Source organism: Tamandua tetradactyla, chromosome 10 (genome assembly GCF_023851605.1).
Source record: "Tamandua tetradactyla isolate mTamTet1 chromosome 10, mTamTet1.pri, whole genome shotgun sequence".
Taxonomy (NCBI): domain Eukaryota; kingdom Metazoa; phylum Chordata; class Mammalia; order Pilosa; family Myrmecophagidae; genus Tamandua; species Tamandua tetradactyla.
The window spans coordinates 29456004-29479174 of record NC_135336.1 but is presented as its reverse complement, the minus strand read 5'-3'; the positions used below and the strand labels follow the sequence as shown (position 1 = coordinate 29479174).

General features: G+C 34.8%; 1 pseudogene; it reads right to left on the bottom strand.

The window, feature by feature from the left end:
- Positions 1-17746: 17746 nt before the first annotated feature.
- LOC143647613 (F-box only protein 22-like) lies at positions 17747-19097 on the bottom strand (annotated as a pseudogene).
- Between the last annotated feature and the right edge of the window lie 4074 nt (positions 19098-23171).

Genomic DNA, 23171 nt, shown 5'->3' with positions numbered 1-23171 from the left:
CCACCCACATTCAGATATAGACATTTCGGTGTTGTTAATTAAGTTCACAATATTGTGCTAACATCACTACAATATTACTATAGTTTCAAATAGGAATTCTGTATATTTTAAGCCTTAACTCTCTGTTTCCCACCCCATCCCATTCCCAGGTAGCTATTCTCTAGATTTTGATTCCATATGTTTGCTTATTCTAATTATTTCATATCAAGAGAAAATACAATATCTGTTCTTTTGTGTCTAGCTTACTTCAGTCAACAGAATACCTCAAGATTCATCCATGTTGTCTCATATATCAGAACTTCATTATTTTTTATGGTGGAAGAATATTCCATTGTATGTATATACTGCATTTTATTTATTCATTCATCAGTTGATGGGCTCTTTCAATGCTTCCATCTTTTGACAATTGGGAATAATGTCAATGTCCCTATGAAAATCAGTGTGATAAGATCTGTTTGATTCCCTGATTTCATTTATTTTGGGTGTATACCTAAACTTGGAATTGCTGGGACATATGATAGTTCTGTACTTAACTTTCTGAGGAACTGCTAAACTGGCTTCCACAGTGGTTGCACCATTTAATATTGCCACCAGCAATAAATGTGTGTTCCTATTTCTCTGTATCCTCTCAAACACTTGCAATTTTCCATTTTTTTTTAAAACATATTAGTCATTCTAGTGGGTGTGCGATGGTATTGCATTGTAGTTTTGATATGCATTTCTTGATGGCTAATGATGTTGAGCATAAAAATATGCTCACAGACATACAGACTAATGGAACTGAATTGAGAACTCATAAATCAACCCTTACATTTATGGCCAGCTGAATTTTGACAAGGGGTCAAAGACCACTCAATTGGGAAGGAATGGTCTCTTTAACAAATAATTGCTGGGAGAACTGGATCTCCATTTGCATGAAAAAGAAGGAAGAACCCCACCTCACACCATATACAAAAATCAACTCAAAATGAATCAAAGATGTACACACAAGAGTCAAAGCTATCAAATTCTCAGAAGAAAGTGTAGGAAAGCATCTTCAGGACCTTGTGGTAGACAATAATTTCTTAGACTTTATACCCAAAGCACAAGCAACAAAAGAAAAAAATAGATAAATGAGACCTCATCAAAATGAAAAACTGTTGTACCTCAAAGAACTTTATTGTGAAGGTAAAGCAACAACCCACACATTGAGAGAAAACACTTATAAACTACAAAACCGATAAAAGTTTAATTTCCAAAATACATAAAGAAATACTTCAACTTAACAACAAAAAGACAAAAAACCCAATTTAAAAAATGGCAAAACTACTTAAAATTAGGCCTAAGAGTCACCCCCAAGAGAATCTCTTCTGTTGCTCAGATGTGGCCTCTATCTCTCAGCTGATACAGCAAGCGAACTCACTGCCCTCTCCCTCTCTATGTGGAGAATGACTCCCAGGGGTGTGGACCTTCCTGGCAACGTGGGACAGAAATCCTAGAATGAGCTGGAATGCAGCATCAAGGGATTGAGAAAATCTTCTTGACCAAAAGGGGGAAGAGCGAAATGAGACAAAATAAAGTGTCAATGGCTAAGAGATTCCAGAGTTGAGAGGTTATCCTGACGCATTAAATAGATATCACCTGTTTAGTTAAGGTGTAATGGAGAGCTTGGAGGGAACTGCCTGAAAATGTGGAGCTGTGCTCTAGTGGCCATGTTTCTTGAAGATAATTGTATGATGACATGACTGTTGCAGTGTGACTGTGTGGTTGTGAGAGCCTTGTGTCTGATGCTCCTTTTGTCTACTTTATCAACAGACAAGTAAAACATATGGATTAAAAATAAATAATAGAGGGAACAAATGTTAAAATAAATTTAGTAGATTGAAATGTTGGTGATCGGTGAAGGGGAGGGGTAAGCGGTATATATGAATTTTTTTCTGTTTTCTTTTTATTGCTTTTTCTGAATTGATGCAGATGTTCTAAGAAATGATCATGATGAATATACAACTACGTGATGATAGTGTGAGTTATTGAGTATATAACAAGAACAGAATGATCGTATGATAAGAATGTTTGTGTTTGTATGTGGTTATGTTTCATAAAATAAAAAATAAATTAAGAAAGAATGGCAAAAGGTTTGAATAGGGTCTGTTTTTTTAAGCAGATTTATTAAGATAAATACACATACCATACACTACATCCAAAGCATACAATAAATGGCTTTAATACAATCACAGAGTTGTGCATTCATCAATAGGATCTGCTTTTGATGGTACAGGTTACCTTCCACCATCCAAAGTGTGTATCCTATACTTGTTTTTGTTTTGTTTGGTCTTATTTCCCTCACTAAAGGGGTTTATCTGTGTGGAGATTTTTTTTTTTTAATTGGAAATTTTATTCACTGCAAGAATGGATGAAGGTGAGCTTCTCAACAGGAAAGATATTTTGGAAAGTGAATGTCTGAAAAAATATGGCACAGATGGCTTGAGAGAATATTGACCATTATTTTGGGCCAAGAGAAGAGAAAAGTGATTTCCATAGCTGTGTGGCATTCTCTCAGAAAGATACTTTCACTGAGATAGAAAAAGATGTATACATTTAAGAAAGTATGCGTAAATATGTAAGTAATAAGGGAAGAATTTCATCTAGCAATATTTTTTATTTGAGATTTTTAAATGCCATTTGATTTTAGATTATTACTGGCACAAAAACAGAAAATATTTCCCTTTGAAGCAGTTCAAATCTTAGGATCTTTGGAAGTTCTCTGAAAGCCAAATGATATTCTTTACCTCTGAAGACCAACATAATTTAAGATAAAATTATGAAGCCAGCTTGGGAAATGTGACCTATTCTCCTTTGCAACCCTCACCTTCAGGTCTTAGAATCTGCTTTCCAAATGAGAATGTAGATTTATTTTAATTATTTGGGTAGTTGCAGGAATGTCTATGATGGCTACTTCCTCTCCTTGCAATATTCCAGTTTGGCAACGGCTAGATGCAAAATACCTTCTGTCATGTCCTCTTCTTCCCCTCTCTCCTGGTATCCATTCCTCATTTCTGCTTTTCTAGCTCTTTCCTATCTCTTCACTCCCTAACTACTCTTCCTCCATTAGTTTGCTGTCAATAATATCATATCTAGAGCCTTAGGAAATTGTAACCTGCAGCAAGGGGCACTGATAGTGTGAGTGGAAACATGTCTGTTGTAACTTAAAGGAGAAAGGGAAACAAAACCACCCATGAAAATGGCTCAGTAAACTAAAATTATAACCAATTTTGGACTGAAAAGAATGTGATATTCCCCAAAATCAAAATTTTGAATTGTCAGTGGAAGCCCCTAAGTTTACGCCATAGTTTATGAATTAGAGAAACAATATAATGTTTCTCTATATATACAGATTATATATAGATAATGGGCACTAGTATAAGATAGAAGAGTGAAGTGTTTTCTATTCCTGGAAAGTTTTACAACCAGTTATAGACACATTCTAGGGACTCTCAGAAAGTGATCTGATGACCCTGCAGCTTCCTTGCACTGTGAACAATTATTGTGGATACTTCTTTTAGTTTTCCTCAACCCCTCACAGAAAGTGTTCTTTCTGTGAACACTTTCATTAAATGTGAAAGACTTTAAGCTGATACATGTTGTTCTTATTCATTACAACATGTTCCTCTATATTTTTCCAATACCACTGCTTTTGCAATAATACCAACCTACAAGATGTTGGGTAAGGGGGAGGAGAAACAAAGTGAGAACGAGAAAGGTAACAAATTTTAATATTGTAGGGATTTTTATTGTTATTTTTGAAGTGTCTTTAGCACAGAGACAAATTGTACATTTACCGCAAGTCACCAGGACCTAACGAGCTCCTAATGTGTCCCATACTTCAAGGTTTTTAAGAGCGGGCCAGTAACTTAGCAACCACAGCTAAACCTTGACAGGAATAATCATTATTTGTGTTGCAGCTTCAGGCTTCTCCATTATAGGTTTCTTTTTTCCTTTTTCTTTTTGTTGTCTTTTTTTTTTCAAGAGGAACCCAAGCCAAGGAAGACGAGCTAAGGCTGGGAAGGGAGAATTTTCCTCCTGCTGCTATAGGTCATAAATGGCATGACTAGAGCACAGGTTTGGAGTTCAGAATTACTTCCCTTAGAGACCCTAAAGGAAATAATGGGTAAAAAGGCTCAAGGCAGTCACTTTGAGTGAATGTCAGGATGTGTTTGATACTTGTTTAAAAACAATAGATCCTTAGAATTTATGAATTTAATGTATATAGTTTTGGCAATTCACAAGTCAACATGAAATTTTATGATGTATAAACTGAAATGTTTTAATATTGCTGATACAAATTTGTGATGTAAACTGACAACAGTAGCAATTTGCATAGTTCCTGAGTGAACCTAGCTAGCGTCCTATATCTTTATTTCACTCTACCTTAGTTATTCTCTACTGATGTGTTAAAACAAAACAAAACAAAACAAAAAAGCATTGTTATGAATGGACTCCTCATCCCCTCAAAAAGAAAAAGAAAGTCTCATGAAGATGATGGAAGAAAAGCTGAATATATTTAAGATAGTGTTGATGTCTAGACAGAAAATAACATTTTAATAGGAGAAACCATAATTTTAGGCAGGCATTCACAAGTTTAGATATCCATAAGGAGTCTACAGATATTGCTTCTGAACTTGAAGGACCTACCAGAGTTTTCATGATTTATGCCATACTGAGGGAGTTATGCCACCAGTAGGACATTTTAATAGCTTGTTATTGTCATGGAGATTGTAACAACTGGTGAGAAGTAGACGTGTTTCTGATTCCATAAGTTGATCCATGACCAACATAACAAGCGTCAACGGATAAAGCTCCCAAGACGAAAAAGAAAACATAATATTATCACAAGTGTCTGTTTAATTGGATTTTGTCAGGGTAAGAATGTAAAAGTGAAATCTCTTAGTTTAAAATCTATTTTGAAAAGCAAAATGTACAATGTTGTGGGGTTCAGAATGACTAAATTCTAGACCTTGCTTTGCTATTAAATAGCCATTTGACTATGGGTTGTAGTTAACCACTCTAACCTTCCTTATCTCATCTCACCATAGAGTTTTCCTTAAAATGTAGGCTCAGATAGTCCCTTTAGTCCTAATCCTCTATGATCTTTGTGAAAAGTCAGAGTGAAAGGGCAGGATAATGCATAATTGTGAATAGTTCTCAAAGAGCTATTGTGAAGATGAGTGTTCATTATTTATTTCCTTTTCTCTCGAAAGAGAATGATTATAATTGTATCTTGCACAAACAGGTGCTTGTGGGACCTTTCTAGTTAAGGCACTCTAAGTTCTCTATAATATTTTAAATTATAGATACTCTGTAAGTCTGATTAATAAAAATTGCCCCTACATATTCTCAAGAAAAATCAGCTTCAGTGAATTGAATGCTAGCATCTGTTTTCTCCCACATGTTTATCCCATTTATATTGTACCATATATATGTATGTGTATATATATGTGTGTGTGTGTGTGTGTATATATATATATATATATGAGATAATAACTTTACTGTCATGTAATTACTTATAGGAGCAGTAGTTATTATGTATTTGATAAACAAGAAAACAAAAGAAGCCATTGTCACTTTCTGGACATAATATATATTGCTATATGGAGAGAATAATGGATGGATGTTGAGCTCAGATAGCTCAGTGGGAAGTAGAGGAAAGTTAGAAAACAAGGAAGAGACTAAAAGAAGCATAGGGATAGTAGCAAAGTGATATGCATCTTGGATGAAACAGAGAAGTCAGATACAGGCTGAAACAGAGAAAATGTAGTCTTTACAAGACGCCTGGCAAAAGTGAACTAGGCTTGGAATTTGGAAACTAGATATTGGTAAATAGATTGAAAGTTCTCAGAACCATCTTGTAATCTGAACAAATCTATTTCATACACCCAGTTAATTGCCTAGGACTGTATTGTTTATGGGCTTGCAAAGATATCACTTTGTACAATTTAAAAGTGGCTGACATTCTCATTGCAGTCCATGTGAATGGCTGTGCACTGTAAAAAGAACACACAATGACTGGTGCTCTTGGAATGTGTAATATAGGGGACTCACTCTTTTTAGCCAAGTATTTCTAGCCCAGCAATGGGTTCTAACCATTATTTACTACGAGAAAAGCTAGGAGAGTTGGGTACTCATAGATGATGGCATATTCTTAAAGCCATTAATAATAGAAAGAGCGATAGCCTGCTGTAAAAGTCAGCAAGGATGATGCCATGCTTTCACACAGAAATGAAGAGAGTAACTGAAGTGATAAAGGAGAGTCTGGTGGAAGGGGAAAGACACTGTAACTCAGAGTAGAGCTAGAGAATAAACTCAGTGTAATTCTTTCTCAAAACTATACAGCCTCCAAATTATAATTCGGGGAAAGAATTAACAACAATATATGAATCTATGTAAGAGATAGAGAAGAAGGTAGAAGGAAATCTTAAATTCTGATTTTTTTCAATGTGTCCAGTTTTAGCTCACAAGCAACTGTTTAGATTTTCATAGCTAAGATCATTAATATTCTTCAATTTGAGAAACTGTAACCTATTCGGCCAGAACACAAAGAAAGAATAATGAATAAACTTTCTTCAGTCTTTCTTTCTTTTCTCTGTCCTGGGAAAACTCTTAGGAAACAGAAATATAACTTATTTTCTTCTGTATTTACTGAGAAATATAACAACAATGCTGAGATGAAATTTCTATGAATTTTTATGAGGTGAAATAATCATATTTATTCTTTGGGTTAAAGAGATTTCATATGATGGGTTAGGATGAGTTTCAGTATAGTTGGTCAAGGACAATGCATAAACCATATTCATTTAGTTTAAAAACAAACAACCAAATGTTGTTTATATGTGGTTTGTTTACTGAATGTCTTTTAGTTTATATTAATATTTTTATGATAAATTGTTTAGAGTAGAATGTTTAAGCAAATCTGGCAGCAATCCAAAATAAGGTAAAGATAATTCTATTTCTTCATTGTCTACAAGGTAAAATAAAAGTATTTCTAAAAAATATATACCAAAAATATGATCAGTAATTCATGGTAAGAAAGTTTAATATGATGACTGGACCAGGAATATTCTTTCTGATACTATACTGGCAACACATTGCTGTGCTTCTGGCAAATTGTGGCTCCCATTCACCATCATCACTCATTTAAATCAATTCGGTTCAATTTTATTTTACAATTGCTTTTTGAGCATTTCATGGTGAAATGGGAAGCATGCTGGACTTGGTTTCAGAATTCTTATATTTGGTCCCGGTTTAGCAATTTACTTGTCATTTGACTTTTAATAGATAAATTAACCACTTTAAGTCATAGTTTTGTAATGTGTAAAATGAAAATATAGAAGAATACTAAGATTCTTTTTCTAGTTTGCTAGCTGCCGGAATGCAAAATACCAGAAACATAATGGCTTATAAAAGGGGAATTCAATAAGTTGCTAGTTTACAGTTCTAAGGCTGAGAAAATGTCCCAATTAAAATGAGTCTATAGAAATGTCCGATCAAAGGCATCCATACAGGGGAAGATACCTTGGTTCAAGAAGGCTGATGAAGTTCAGGGTTTCTCTCTCAAGTGAGAAGGCACATGGCGAACACAGGGCTTCTCACTCAGCTGGAAGGGCACATGGTGAACACGGTGTCATCTGCTACCTTTCTCTCCTGGCTTCCTGTTTCATGAAGCTCCTGGGAGGCATTCTTCTTCTTCATCTCCAAAGGTTGCTGGCTGGGGGACTCTGTGCTTCGTGGTGCTGCAGCATTCTCTGCTCTCTCCGAATCTCCCATTCTCCAAAATGTTTCCTCTTTTATAGGACTCCAGAAACTTATCGAGACCCACCCAAATGGGTGGAGATATGTCGTCACCTAATCCAGTTTAACAACCACTCCTGATTAAATCACATCTCCAAGGAGATGATCTGATTACAGTTGCAAACATACAGTATTGAATAGGGATTATTCAGCCTTTATGAAATGGGGCTTAGATTAAAACATGGCTTTCCTAGGGTCCATACATCCTTTCAAACCAGCACAATCCTTCTAGGTGTAAAGACAACAATGAGCTTAATTTCCCTGGAACTTCAGAGTGATGTCATCACTGAGATCACAGCATGGCTTGTCTGCCCTGGCCATTTGGTTATTTGCTCTCAGATCCATTATTTGCCCCTTTTCTTCCCTGTTTTGCATCACTTATCCTGAGTTCCTTGCCTTTAGGCTTCCTATTGTTTTGGTCTGTGAGAGGCACTAGTAGAGGACTGGCATGTGGGAGGTGGAAAAATTCACACTAATTCACTGTCTCTTTCTAGGCAGCACCCAGGGTAGCTGTTCTAGCTCCTGTTAAATAGCCCCATGGTCCTAACTCCTGTAGAACAGACAAGGTGAACTCCCAGCTTCTAACAGCAGTTTTGCTGGGCTCTAGTATTATCGCCTACTCCCTTACTCTCTCCAGTTCAAATGGTATAGTCTGTCCTGCTGATGTTATTCTCTGGATTGCCTTGCCATTTTCTCTTTGGCCTTTTAGCTCTTGTATTCCCACTATAATCAATTCCCTTTATTTGAAATACACAGAATGGGTTCTCTATTCTGACTGGATCTTGAATGTTATGAAATGGAAAGACCATACAGTGTATGTAATGATTAGGTTCAGGTGTCAACTTGGCCAGGTGATGGTGTCCAGGTGACTGATCAAGAAAGCACTTGCCTAACCGTGAGGACATTTCATGGACTTTAAACATCAGCCAGTTGATTGCACTGATGGCTGATTATGTCTATGATCAATTAAGGGGAGTGCCTTCCACAATGAAAGATGTTTAATCCAATCAGTTGAAGGCTTCTAAGGAAGAGGTGACAACTTCAGCAGACAGAAGAAAGAACTTTATTCTCTATTTCAGTCAGCCAGCCTATCCTGGGGAATTAATTGAAGAACTTCATCATTATTGTCAGCTCATGGCCAGCCCTATGTAATTTGGGCTCATGCATTTTCACATTTGCATGAGACACTCTTATAAAATCTCATATTTACGATATCTCCTGTTGGTTCTGTTTCCCTACAGAACCCTGACTAATGAAATATATTTTAAAAAGAGTGATGGATTTGAATTCCAAATCTGCCCATTAAGTAGTTGAGTGATTGTGGGGGCACAATGATTATTGGGATAATCATACTTATATTACAAGATGTTTCTAAGGATTAAAATGAGGAAATACATATGGAATAGTGGCTGGCACATGTTAAATGTCATATAAATGCTCATTTCTTTCCTTTTATTCTTTTTCTCTCTTCTTTTTAAGGCCTTAGACAAATCATGCACCTTTTCTGGATTTTCAGGAAGAAAAAAGGGTTCTCATAAGATAAATACAAAACAATACAAAACTGTAAATAATATACAAGGAAATTCTAAGTAGAAAGTAATCAACCTACAGCCTTAACCCAAAACACAGAATCTTCCTTTTGCTATGGAACTTCCTCTACATATGTTCATAATATTAGGAACTGTGGCATCCTCTCCCACTTAAAGCAACCAATACATGTAGTCTGCAATATCATTTTGTCAATATTCTTCAATCTATTGAAGAAACCAATTTACTCTATTTTATGATTCTATAAAGTTGAAGTCTATATATACCAATGTAATTTTTCTCTAGTCTCTGAAATCATTGCTGTGTTAGGCCTTCATTTGAATTTGGAAAAAGAAGCGTTGTTTTGACTTTATGGGCAAGACTAACTTCCTGCTTTGTGAACAATATACAGAAATGACACTTTTAAAAAGGTATCTTAGGTTCAAAGAATATAGTACTTTCCTTTAAACATGAAACTCAATTTGTCTAGTCACACAAAATTACTGTAATAAAATTCTGGAGTAAATGAATAAGTTTTAAAATCAGCAACATAAACCAAATGCTTTGGTCTGGCAGAACATGTGCATTTAGGGCAAGTTGCTTAGCCCCCACAGAACTGAGTTTCACCTTTTTGTAAAGGGAGGTGTATAAAAGACTTTTTAGGGGGTTTATATTAATATAAAATATGTGAATACTTTCAAAATCTACTATTTTATAATCAAATGTCCATAAATGACATTTTTATTGACAACTCATTATTTCATCTTTAATCTATAAAATAAACAGCATAACTTCAATTATAATTCTGTGTCATAGGATGTACCTAAACATACAGTATAATTTCAAATAATCTAAGTCTTATATAAGGGTCAAAAAGAACAGTAAATAATGATGACATAAATTACTTTCTATATTTATCCTGAAGCTGTGAATTCTTGGTCAAATTTCAAATGGATACCTGAAGAAAAGATTTAAATAATTCTTTATTCCAACTATATATATGAAGATATGATATAGGTGGGTAGTAAGAAATAATAGATTTCTCAGCTGTTTTTTTAAAGTTTTGTATTGAATTTCCCCAGGTAATCGTCCTTGGCAAAAAATGAAGAGGCTGGTCATTGAATCTCACTTCAGAAAAGTCAGTTGGAAATTGCTTCCTTATTCCAAGTAACATTTAAAAGGCATCTTAGGACTCTTTATCCTAGACTTCACCTAATGTTATGCTTCTTGCCTCTATCCTATTTTTAGTAGGGGAAAAATGCATATATATATATATATATATATATATATATATATATATATATATACATGTATATATATTTATACATATATATACATGTATATATATTTATATATATATATACATGTATATATATTTATATATATAAAACCATTGCTCAAAAAGTGTATCTTATAAAATTTATCAACAGCCTTAAAAAGTGCAATTAACTAAGTCAATTTCTATGAATCCAATAAAGGACTTAATCAGAAATAAGGGTTAAGTTCCATATACAAAAAAGTCTGTTACCCTTTATTATATTAGTGGAAAATTAGAAGGGCTTAACTATCCTACAGAAGGGGAATTGTTACACAATTATAGTACAGCCATTCAATGCAATATCATGAGGTAATTCAAATTCTATTTAACAAAAATAGGAGAAGGGTGGATGTTAGGATCCACAAAATTAATTTCATCTAGAGGCAGGGTGTGCAGTGGTTAAGTACATTAAATGTAGGATCGGGGATAAGGTTTAGCACTCAGCTCTTTTACCTAATTACTCTCAAAGCTACTTAACCTCACTCTGTATAGTTAGTTGCTCTGTAAATTGGGTTTATTACGAGGATTAAATTCATATATATGTTACATAGAGTGCTGCCTGGCACATGACATTCAATAAATATTAGCAATCATTATTAAGTGACAGAGCGCCAGTCCCTTTATGTATCATTTTTATTGGTATTGAATAATATTCTAGCAGTATTTTGTGAATTGGAAAATAATACTCCATTGTATTTTTGATATACAGGACAAAAATTTTCAATGAATCAAGAACACATTTCATGACTATAAGAGTTTAGAAAATGTTTAGCACAACCACCTTTTTTTTTTTTTTTTTTAATAAAAAGTGCTCAGATATTTCAAGTTGACCAATTTGTATGTTCTATTTTTGGCCAATCAGGAATAAACATCATGAATCCTGGTATCTTCTGCTTGTTTCTTCCATCAAGAAATATTAGGTCCTTACAATGACAATATGGCCTTTAAAAAGGCTCCAGGTTGTACTAGAGGTGTTGTGTGGGGGGGTATTACGTGTTTTAATAGCTGATAGGGCAAAACTGGGAGAAGACTCTCAGCATTTCATAACATTTGAGGTGAATGAGACAATCTCCCTTTTCATTTAAACTGCTGTCAAAATGAAAAATGGAGCTGCTAGCTTAAGTGCAATGGACACCTGTTTCTCATTGAGAAAATATTTTAAACATCAGATGTAAATTATAATGTTTTACATATTTCAATATAGTATAATTCACAAAAAACTGTTTACATGTTGCAATAAAGTTAAACCTTAGCTTGGCAGTTTTGATTTCTTATTTAACAAACATAGCTGTGTAAATTTGGTTTGGAGTTATATCTCTACACTTATTCCATAATTATCAAGTGATTCTGGCTCTCTAACCACAGCTTTACATTTGAATGATACCAAGCTTTTGCTTTGAATCTGGACATTTAGTGGTATTAAAGAACAATTTACACAATAACAGGGGTCTGATGTTTTAGTGTAAAATAAAAATTCTAAATATTAAATCAGGAGGACAAGATGAGTTTGACTACTCTTAACATTAGTGAAGTTTGAAATACTTAGGGTATTTTATTATGCATTTCAAACTGCATATTTAATATTTTCAACTATGAAATGGTAATAGAGAGTTTATTCCCAAACTTGCAAATGAAACTCAGGAAGGTTCAGGCAGGGCAGCACTCTGGAGGATGTATTTGAATTCAAAATGGCATTGTTAAATTTGAGAAGTACTCAGAAATCAACAAAATGAAGCTTAACAGGGACCAAAGGAAGTCAGGATGGAAAATAGAATAAGTGACATATTGCAGAAATGGGAATTCTGCAGGAAAATGCCCTCTACTCAACTCAGCAGATCACAAAATAAACATTAATTGAGCCTACATGTTTGTTCTTTTTCTTTTGTTTTATTATACTAAAATATGCTATTAGAATATATGGATTTTTGGTCTACCAGGCCAACTTGATCCTCTCCTTCTTTTACCTAGTTCTTACTTTGTTCACCTTCCTTCTACACTTGTGATTAACTGCTTTCAATCTTTCTGTTGCCTAAAGAAAGAATAAGAGTCATCCTGAACTCAGCTTGTAATGGGCCTGGAGTCTAGGCACACCTCATATTCTGAGAATTGGTTCAGGTTCTAGAATCTAGATTTAGTAGCAGATGAGCATATTTCTCTATGTGGGTACTAATGCTCCCTCCTCCTCAATAGTAACAGAAGCTTCAAAAATTTTTTTAAAGTGGGGGAGGGGGTACATTAATCAGATCCTGGCTACAAAAGAGACAGCCAGGTTTATACATATCCCTGTAAAGTGTCAAGGCCCTAAGCTGCCTCTCTTACCAATGGAGAGAAGCATTAAAATTATAATCTTAGGATAGAAAAGTTATGCCATTTTTTTAGCTGGCATGTGCAAATGCATAGCAACAGAAAGTAGAGTATAGGTTAAAAGGGGCAGGGGTTGGGGTGGTGGAGGCGGGAATTGGGGAAGAATTGGGCATTAATGCAAAATAGGCATTGGATGTTTATTTGGGGAGAGGGAAAAGTTCTGGTAATGGATGTGGTGAGGGTAGCACAATATTGTGAATGTGATTAATCCCACTGATAAGTAAGAGTGGTTAAAATGGGAAAGTTTAGGTTCTATATATATTTCCACAATTTAAAAGGATAAATTTAAAAATAAAGAAAAAAAAAAGCAACTAAAGAAATAACAAGTAAAAGGCAAAACATGGTCCTGGACTGGATCTAATAATGGAAGAGAAAAGGCCCAAAAGAACATTATTGGACATATGAGAAATTAAAATATAGACTGAAAACTTTATATCAATGTTGAAGTTCTTGAACTTGATAAATGTATTTAAGGTGGTTACATAAGTGAAAACCTCATTCTTAGGAAATGTATTTGGAAGTATTATCGATAGTATTGTGTGTTCAAGGAGCATGATGTATGCAATGCACTCACAGATATCAGAAAATTGAGAGATACTTAGAAAGACAGAATAATACAGAAAATATGGAAAACTTTTTAAATTGGAAGATCTCATTTCCAGTGGAGGGAGCGAAGGGGTATGTTGGAGTTCTCGTCACAGGTTTTGGTTTCTTTTGCAAGGATTCTGTAAGTTTGAAATTATTTCAAACTAAAAAATTTAAGGAAATAAAATGGTTATGACATTTTGCACATTCCCAGCAAAAACAGACAAATGAGGTATGAGGTTAAAGTTACTCCACATCTTCAATATCATTTTTATTTTTACCTTCGTTTTCTAGGAAACATGAAATGGTACATAACTGGGGTTTCAATTTACATTCACTTTGCCTTTTTGTTTAATTAAAGGAGTTATAGGTGTACAGAAAAATCGTCCAGAAAATACAGAGTTCTAATATATCCTCCCATTATTAACACCTTGCCTTAGTGTGGTATATTTCCTAAAATTGATGAAAGAATATTATTATAATTGTGCTCTTGATTATAGTCTAGGATTTACATTAGGGGTCCCTGTTTGTGTTGTACAGTCCCATGTTTTGTTTTGTCTTGATTTTTAAGTATTTTTCTAGTAACATATAGACTTTTAACTGTATTCCCCTTTATAACCATATTCAAATTATGATTCAGTGCTCTTAATTACATTCAAAATGTTATGCTAACATTGCAACCAAAACATTTCCATCAAGACAAATAGAAACTTCGTCCAATTTAAGCTGTTACTCCCCATTCCTCACCGCCACCTTGGCCTGTGGGAATAGGTATTCTAGGTTTTGACTCTATGAATTCATTTATTCCAAATACTTCATAACAGTGGACTCATACAATATTCGTCTTTTCATATCTGGCTAATTTCACTCAACATGATGTTGTTGAGGTTCATCCATGTTATACATCAGAACCTCATTCCTTTTTATAGCTGAATAATATACCATTGTATTTATAAACCACATACTATTCATCTATTCATATATTGATGGATACTTGGTTTGCTTCCTTATTTTGTCAATTGTGAATAATTTCTCTATGAAATTAGGTCTGAAAATATTTGTTCAAGTCCCTGCTTTCAATTCTTCTGGGTCTATAACAAGAAGTGGGATTGCCAGGTAATAGGGTAATTCTATGCTTAATTTCAGAGAAAACATCCAACTGTCTTACACAAAGTTTGCGCCATTTTACATTCTCACCAACAATCCTCTCCAACACTTGTAATTTTCTGCTTTTTTAAAATACTAATCATTCTAGTGCATATGAAATAGTATTCTCATTGTGGTTTTGATTTACATTCCTTTAATGGCTAATGATGTTGAGCATATTTTCATGTGCTTTGTGGACATTCATGTATCTTCTTTGGACAAATGTCTATACAACTTTTTTATGGTTTGCTAATCGGATGGTTTATCTTTTGATGGTGAATTTCTTTATATATTCTGGATATTGAAACTTTGTTGTATATATGGTTTCCAAATATTTTCTCCCTATTTTCTTCCATTCTGGAGATTGCTTTTTTACTTTCACGATGAAGTCTTTTGATGCACAAAGTTTTAATTTTGATGAAACCATTTTTATCTATTTTTTCTTTTGTTGTTTGTACTTTTGATGTAAAGTCTAAAAAACCACTGCCTAACATAAGGTCCAGTAGATGCTTCCCTACATTTTATTCTAGGAGTTTTATATTTCTAGTTTTATATTAGGTCCATTTTAAGTTGATTTTGGTATACAATATGAGGTAGGGTTCCATCTTCATTCTTTTGCTTCTAGGAATCCAGTTTTTCCAGAAACTTTTGTTGAAAAGACTGTTCTTCCCCAACTGAGTGCATTTGGCACCCTTGTCAAAAATCATTTGGCCATTAACATGAGGGAGGATTGATTTCTGAATTCTCAATTTGATTCCATTGGTCAATATGTCTGTCCTTGTGCTAGTTCCAAACTGTTTTAATTACTATAGGTTTGTAATAATTTTTAAGATTAAGTGTGAGTCCTCTATCTTTGTTCTTTTTCAAGATGGCTTTGGCTATTCAGAGCTCCTAACCCTTCCATATGAATTTGATGAATGGCTTATGCATTTCTGCAATTCTTTCTAGGTGTTTGAATTTTTTGAATTTGTAAATTGCTTTGGATAGAGCTGACAGCTTAAAAACATTTTTCTTCCAATCCATGAAACTGGGAGTACCCTTCCATTTATTTAGCTCTTCTTTGATTTCTTTTAGCAATGATTTGTAGTTTTCTGCATACAAATCCTTTACATTGTGATTAGATTTATTCTTAGATATTTGATTGTTTTAGTTGCTATCATAAGTGGAAACTTTTTCTTGAATTCTTCTGCAGATTGTTCATTACTCATGTATAGAAATATTACTGAGTTTTGCATGTTGATCTTTACCCTGAACTTTGCTGAATTAGTTTATTAATTCTAGTAGCTTTGTTTCGGATTTGTCTTTCTGTATATCAGATCATGTCACCTGCAAATAGTGGGGATTTCACTTCATCTTTTGGATGGCTTTTTATTTTTTTCTCTTGCCTAATTGCTCTCACTAGAATGCTAATTCTTTTTATTTTTTTCTCTTGCTAATTGCTCTCACCAGTACCTGTTCAATAACAGTGTTGGCAATGGGCACTTTTGATTTGTTCCTGATCTTAGAGGGAACACTTTTAGTCATTCACAGTTGACTATGATGTTAGTTGTGGGTTTTTCATATATGTCCTTTATTATGTTGAGAAGTTCCCTTCTATCCCTAATTTCCTATGGGTTTTAATCAAGAAGCAGTGTTGGATTTTGTCAAATGCCTTGTCTAAATCAATTAAAATGATAACATTTCCCCCTTTTTTCTGTTAATGGGGTGTATTACATTTTTTGATCTTCTTATGTTGAACCACCCTTGCATACCTTATGATAAATCTCACTTGATCATAGTGTATAAATTTTTGTTGATGTGCTGTTGGATTTAGTTTGCTAGTATTTTATTTTGAGGATTTTTTCATCTAGATTCATAAGGAATATTGGTCTAAAATTTTTTTCATCTGATATTTTTACATGGCTTTGGCATATGGGTTATTTTAGCCTCATTCAGTGAATTAGTGAGTGTTCCATCCTTACAGTGGTTTGGAGCTCTGTGTGCCCCTGAAAAAATATGTTCTTAAACTTACTCTATTGCAGTGAATGTGAACAAATTGTAAAGCAGGGCATATTAATGAAGTTACTTCATTAAAGTGCAGTTCAGGATGGGTCTTAATCCTATTACTGGAGTCCTTTCTCTGTCTTAGACAGAAAAAGAAAGCTATTGGAAATAAGAAGCTGGAAACCAATGGAACATGGAAGAGAAATGAGAGGCAGGAGAGGTTACCATGTGTATTTTCATGAGACACAGGGGCCAAGGGCCAAGGATCATTGTCAGACACTCACAGAACTCTATAATCTTCAGGGAGAAAATATTACCTTGATGATGCTGTGATTTTTACTTTTTCTGGCCTCAAAACCAGGAGCCATTAAATTCCCGTTGTTTAAGCCATCCCTTTGTATGGTATGTACTTGAGCAGCCTAAGGAACTAAACCAATTTTAGTACCAGGAGTAGGACCTATGTCTTAGGGCTTGTGGAGAGCTTAGCTGCCACCTCAACATTCAGAGAAGGTGAAGCCTTTACTCCAGAGTTTGGGGAAAGCATGGGTACACCTGAAAAGGCCTGCTCTATCAGGCCCAGAGAACAAAAACCTCCATTTATAGATAACTCTCAGACATCGAAATATAATGGAGTTAGTCATATAACTTGTTCTCTAGATTTCAAAGGTCCATAGACAGAGGGGAATGATACCCCATGACAGATCACACCCATAATCAATTCTGAGGAGACTTTGTACTTAGCATTGGTACTGAAGTGATTTAAGACTTTTGAGCAGTTGTGATGGAATGAATACAGTTTTTTGGTAACAAACAAAGTTGTCCACCTAATTTATTAAAAACTACCCCAATATGATCACTTGAGCATTAATCAATGCTACAAAATAAATATATCTAAAATTATTTTTGTTTGAAATACACGTTATCCCAAGTTTCCATATTCTGGAAAAAGCAGAGCACAAAAGGTATACATTGTGAAAGTCAACTTTAAAGTGGACTTATTTAGATGATCCAAGATGATCTATGAAACAGATCATTGTTCTTTACCTCATCATATTTCCACAATGTAAAGCTCTTAATAACTATATGATCACATCCAATTTCTCCATTTCCAAAGAAGCTGAATAAGGGAACACTAGGAGAGAATTTTCCAAATACATCAGCCTCTACATTCCCCTTGGCTCTATAATATTGAGTGCCCTGCCAACATACAAATATGAAGCAATGGTATTCTGTTCTGGAATGTTGTCTGCTTTGAGGCACTGCATCACAGTCCAAGCAGTCTCCTCATCATTGACATCCTCACTGAGGAGCACTGTAGCACTCTGGATTCAGTGTCCACTAAATGACAGTCCAGCCACACCAGTGGCAACAATATCCAAAGAGTTTGTGTCCAAAGTCATTGATGCCAATTTCTCCACCTGGCCTCCAACCAAGATGATATTCATATCACTGAAAGTGCTGACTATGCAATGCCTACTGGCTCCAACCTTACAGCAGTTAGCCAAATATAAGGACCACATGAAGTTCAAGGTTATCTAAAAGACCCACTTCAGTGAGTTAATGACTTTCTAGTGTTATAGTCTTAGATCCTTACTAAAATGAAACAGTTGTATTTTTATTCCTTCAATTTGAGAGAATAATAGAGCAAAACAAGATTCTCCAATCTCTATTCCCTGAGCTTGATTGCTGCCATTGGAGTCATGACAATTCCTGGGGTCACAATTTCAAGGACTTGGCATTGTTTTGGAAATAGCTTCTCAAAGGCAAATGCTGTTTTCATACTAGTTCTTTTCCTTGCTCTCTTATGGCCATGCCACTCTTCCAGACTAAAGTAAGTTTCTGAATAAGCCATGTAGAGTATTGTCTGCTGTACAAGATTCTCAAGATGCTGTCCTTCTGATTCAACAGTAAAGTTTTTACTCCCTCAATCATGACACTTCCTTTTGAAACTGGGGCTCAGAGATGCAAAACAAGGGTACTGGCTCCAGGGTTGAACTATTTCAGTTTAAGTTTTAGCTCTTTGTTTTCTAGTTGGGTGACACTGAGCTTGGAAGATCCAGTTCCTTCACCTCAAGCTCCTCTGTTACCATGTGGACCAAGCAATGCCACTCCAGATGTCTGGCCTTCCCCAGTCTGGCTGAGATCCAGGTGACACTTGGCTGAGTCTGCAACACCTGGCACACACACTCCCTCATAAGTGGTACATGCTGACCATCAGTATCAACCTTGGTGGTCAAAAAAGTGAGCATAAGCACTGTACTACCTCCACTAGGTTACTCAACACCAAGGTACTCCATGGGTCTGTGGAGGAGAGGCTGCAGCATTTACCACCGCCACTCACCAGCTCCATTCCTCACTCAGAATGAATGTATTTTGCATGTAGAAAGGAACATGTCATCTGGGGTCCAGGAAAAGGAAATGTGGTGGTTTGGAGATGCATCTATTGCAGAAAAACATGTTCTTAAACTTAATATATTCCTTTAGTGTGAACCCATGTTAAGTAGGACCTTTTGGTGAGGTTACTTCAGTTAAAGTGTGGCCCAGGATAGGTCTTAATCTTATCGCTGGAGCTCTTTTCAACAGAATGAAACTCAGACAAAGAGGGAAAGCCACAGGAAGCAAGAAACTGGATTCAGTGGAACTTGAAGAGAACTGCAAGGCCAGTACAGGCCACCATGTTAATTGCTATATGATAGAAGAGCCAAGGACCAAGGAATACCAGCAGCCAGCTTCAAAACTCCACAGTCTTCAGAGACTTGTCTTGATTTGGACAGCAAAACCATTAGCCATTAAATTTCTATTGTTTAAGCCATTCCTTGCATGGGGCATTTGCTTGAGCAGCCTAGGAAACTTAAACACTCCTCTTCAAGTTTTTGGAAGAGTTTGAGAATGATTTATGTTAGTTCTTTTTGGAACATAAGATAAAAATCCATGCTTGATGCCGTATGGTCCTGGACTTTCATTTATTGGGAGGTTCTGATTGCTTATTAAATCTCTACGGTTGTTATTAGTTTGTCGAAATCTTACATTTTTTGAGTCAATGTAGTTAGTTTGTATGTTTCTAGGAATTTTTCATATCACCTAAGTTATTTAATTTGATGGCACACAGTTGTTCATAGTATCCTGTTATAGTTCTTTTTATTCCTACGGGATCAGTAATAACCCCTCTTCATTACTGAGTGTAGCTAGTTGTGTGCTCTCTCTCTGTTTCGTCAGTATAACTAAAAGTTTGTTGATTCTATTGATCTTTTTCAAAGAACCAACTTTTGTTTGTGTTGATCTGTTCTATTATCTGCTTTTATTTATTTCATTTATCTCCACTCTAATTGTTATTTCCTTCTTTTAAGTCTCTTTGGGTTTAGTATGTTCTTCTTTTTCTAGACCTTTCAGTTGTGAGGTTAGGCCTCTGATTTGAAATCTTTCCTTATTTTTAATGCAAACATTTAGAATCCTTACATTAAAATCTAAATATAAACATTTAGAACTATAAATTCCTCCTTAGCATTGCCTTTGCTGAATCCCACCAGTTTTGGTATGTTGTGTCTTCATGTTCATTCACCTCAAGATATTTCATAATTTCCCTTGTGATTTCTTCTTTGACCCATCAATTCCCTAAGGGTACCTGGCTTAATTTTCACATTTTTGTGAAATTTCCATTTTTCCCTCTGTTATTGATTTCTAGCTTTGTTCCATTACAATCAGAAAGATACATCATATAATCTCAATATTTTTATATTTATTGAGACTTATTTCATGACCTAACATATGGTCTATCCTGGAAAATGATCCATGGGCACAAGAGAATAACGTGTATTCTGCTGCTGTTAGGTGAAGTGTTTTATATATTTTTGATAGCTCTGACTGGTTTAGAGTATCATTCAAGTCTTGTATTTCCTTACTGATCCTCCATCTAGAAGTTTTACTCATGATTGAAAATGCTGTATTCAAATCTCTTACTATTAATATTGAATCTCCTATTTCTTCCTTCAGATTTGTCCATATTTGCTTCATGTATTTAGGGACTTTGCTGATCTTATGTATATGAATTATAATTTTATATATGTATTATGCTTTATCATTGAATTGACCTCTTTATCTGTATTTAATGATCAACTGTGTCCTTCACAACAGTTTTTCACTATTTTATCTGATATTGTCACTACCTCAGCTCTCTTTGGGTTTTATTTATGTGATACAAATACATATTCCTTCATTTTCAACTGTTTTTTGTTTTTGACTTTAATGTGAGTCTCTTGAAAATAGCATATAGTTCTGTTATGCTTTTTTATCCATTCTGCCAATCTCTCCCTTTGGAGAGGTTATCCATTTATATTTATAGTCACACTGCTACTGCAGTACTTTCTTCTGCTATTTTGATATTTTGTCATTCTAGGTCTTATACCTTTCATGACCCTTAATACTTCTATTAATGCCTGCTTTCATATTTATTTATTGTTCTAGTTTGCTAGTTGCTGGAATGCAATATACCAGAAACAGAATGACTTTTAAAAGGCAGAATTTAATAAGTTGCTAATTTATAGTTCTAAAGCCAAGAAAATGTCCCAGTTAAAACAAGTCTATAAAAATGTCCAAGCTAAGGCATCTAGGGAAAGATATCTTGGTTCAAGAAGGCCGATGAAGTTCAGGGTTTCTGTCTTAAGTGGAAGGGCACATGGCAAACACAGTCAGAGTTTCTCTCTCATCTGAAAAGGCACATGATGAACATGGTCAGGGTTCCTCTCTCATCTGGAAGGGCACGTGGCGAAAACAGCATCATCTGCTAGCTTCTTCTCCTGGTTTCCTGTTTCATGAAGTTCCCTGGGAGGCATTTTCTTTCTTTATCTCCAAAGGTTGCTGGCAGGTGGACTCTGCTTCTCATCAAGACCCACCCAAACTTGTTGGAAATGCATCTCCCCTTATCCATCTTAACAACCATTCTTGATTGGGTTACATATCCAGGGAACTAATCTAATTACAGATTCAAACATACAGTATTGAATAGGGATTATTCAGCCTTAACAAAATGGGATTTTGATTAAAACATGGCTTTTCTAGGGTCCATACATCCTTTCAAACCAGCACATTTGCCATTTTATAATGTACCATTTTTGAGTCCATTCTTATTTCTTTCTGAATATATTTTCCATGGATTTTCTTTGTGGCATTATGGGGTTAAAATTTAATATCCTAAAATTACAAAAATCTTAGATCATTTGATACCAATTTATCTTCAGTATCATACACATGCATTGTTTCTTTACCCCTCTGTCCCCATCATTTTTTTTATTTGTTACAGCTTATATCTTTGTACATTATATTTTTAAAGTCATAAATTTATCATTGCTTTTTATGCATTTATTTTAGCACCTGTAAGAAGTAAGAGGTGGAGTTACATACTACAAAATGCAATGCAATAATACTTGCATTTCTAATTGCCCATATGGTTACCTTTACTGAAGGTCTTTATTTCTTTATTCCTCCTTGATCCACTGTCTAATGTCTTTTCCTTTGAGTCTGAAGAACTCCCCTTAGTGTTACTTGTAGGCAAGTCTGATGGTAATGAACTCCCTTGGCTTTATTTTTGTTTTGGCAAGTCTTAATCTCCCTCATTTTTGAAAGAAAACCTTGCCATTATAAAATTCTTGTTTGGCAAGTGTTTTCATTCAGCACTTAAATATTTCATACCACTACTGTCTTGACTCCATGATTTCAGATGAGAAATTGAAACTTAATGTAATTGGGAATATCCTGGTACATAAGTTATTGCTTTTCTCTTTTAGCCTTCAGAACTTTCTCCTTGTCCTTGACACTGGACAGTTTGATTACCAAATGTTTGGTCATCATTCCCTTTGGATTTATCCTATTTAGTGTTTGTTGAGCTTCTTGAATATGCATATTCATGTCTTTGTTAAATTTGGAAAGTTTTCTGCTATTATTTATTTGAATATTCCCTCTGTCCCTTTCTTTCCTTCTCCTTCTTCTTCTGGGACTCCCATAATGCCTTTATCAGTATGTTTAATGGTCTCTTAGGCTTTGTTTATTTCATTCTTTACTCTTAATTTTTTCCTGCTGTTCAGCCTGAGTCATCTCAATTATCTCATCTTTAAGATCACTGATTCGTTTTTCTGTCACCTCCAATCTACTGTTGAAACCCTCTCAGGAATTTTTTTGATTTCAGTTATTTTGTTCTCCAACTCCAAGATTTCTGTTTGGAAAACTCATTGTTTTCCTTATATCCTTTATTTCCTTCTCCGTGTTTTCATTTATCTCCTTGTTCACAGTGCAGATCACTTCTGTAAAGTTTCTGTCTGGCAAGTCCAAAGTCTGTTGCTCTTTATTGATGTTTTCTGGATTTTTATCTTGTTCCTTTGAATGGGACATAATTTCCTATTTGTCTTTGTTTGTCTTGTAATCTTTTGTTGTA